Consider the following 1,639-nt stretch of genomic DNA (forward strand, 5'->3'; position numbering starts at 1 on the left):
CTGAAGAAACGATATGGAAGAGGTTCAATGAAGAAATAGGGCCTTGAAATCCCCTAGAATCGGCTACCCAATAAAACGATATGGAAGAGGTTCAATGAAGAAATAGGGCCTTGAAATCCCCTAGAATCGGCTACCCAATAAAAAATCCTTTGTTTTATCTCCAGCGATAAATTATATTTTGGATGAACTTTCGAAGCGAATATCTTAGGCTACGATCCACGAGAAGGTATCATCAAATCAATCCCTAGCCCTTCCTTATAATACCCATCTTTAAGTTTCACGAAGAAATCGAGGAGAGAAACGCTGTAAATGTGGCTGTACAGGCCAAGTTTTAGATGGCGGCAATGCGAAAAATGCGCATCTTCTTCTTGTTCAGAGGAAGAAAACGATGATTTGGCTAGTTCAACTAAACTGTCCAAGTCAACTAAAAATTTGACATTTTCTCGGGTTTTCTCAATTTTAACCCCATTTAAGACCGATTCTGATAGAAAATCTTATGGTTTCAGAAGCTAGACACAATAAGCAGTACGTGGAAGGAAATTTGAAGTAATTCAGATAATGGAAGCTCAAGAATGGACGTTCCAAACGTCGACGACGAGGCAAGTAGCCACCTTGGACTTTTGTTAAGAAATACTTAGAATGGACGTTCCAAACGTCGACGACGAGGCAAGTAGCCACCTTGGACTTTTGTTAAGAAATACTTGTAGAAATCACTTGGATTTTCATATGAACCCTAAATAGCCACCTTGGACTTTTGTTAAGAAATACTTGTAGAAATCACTTGGATTTTCATATGAACCCTAAACCAAGTAGGAATTAAGGATATATGAAAGAAAAACCCAAAGAACCGTGAGTTAAGACCCTGAACCGATTAAATAGCTCGAGATTTAAGTAATATTAAAATAACCCACTATATGAGCTCCGCTGCCTATCAAATTCTAATACTAAGCATATTATAGTATGTTGAGGTTAGATATGAAATTTGGTGGTCATTGGATAAGAATAAGTAGGTAAACCAAGAAATGGTGTAAAATGACCATAATGCCCCTAAGGTAATTTACCTTCGGTTCATGACCTAGATGACCTTCAAATGCTATGAAATTCATCGGTAGATCTTATTTTATGAAGTGTTATATGAATCCTTATCCCAAAAGGTTTATATTAGGTAATGAAGTTTGGGAGTTATTGGAAAACTTTAGTTAGCGAAACCAAGATACGAGAGAAAATGCTCATCACGAAACATATGACCTTTGCCTGAATTACGATGTTTATAAGTTTTGTAGTCAATGTTCCCAATGTTTGCTGCACACGAAAAAAGATAAGGGATGTTAAATTTTTAAGTCACTTTTGGAAAGTATGGTGGATAAATTGGGTACCAAATTATTGTTTTCAACTCCATGTCATCCTCGGATTCATGAGCAAACTGAGGTGGTTAATAAAATATTAGCAGCATTGCTTAGGGCTATTATTTATAAGAATATTAAGTCATAAATTGGGTAACAAATTATTGTTTTCAACTACATGTCATCTTCAGATTAATGACTAAACTGAGGTGGTTAATAGAACATTAGGAGCATTGCTTAGGGCTATTATTTGTAAGAATATTAAGTCTTGGGACGAATGTTTGCCACTCATTGTT

This window comes from Cucurbita moschata, unplaced genomic scaffold (assembly GCF_002738365.1).
Source record: "Cucurbita moschata cultivar Rifu unplaced genomic scaffold, Cmos_1.0 Cmo_Scf00132, whole genome shotgun sequence".
NCBI lineage: Eukaryota > Viridiplantae > Streptophyta > Magnoliopsida > Cucurbitales > Cucurbitaceae > Cucurbita > Cucurbita moschata.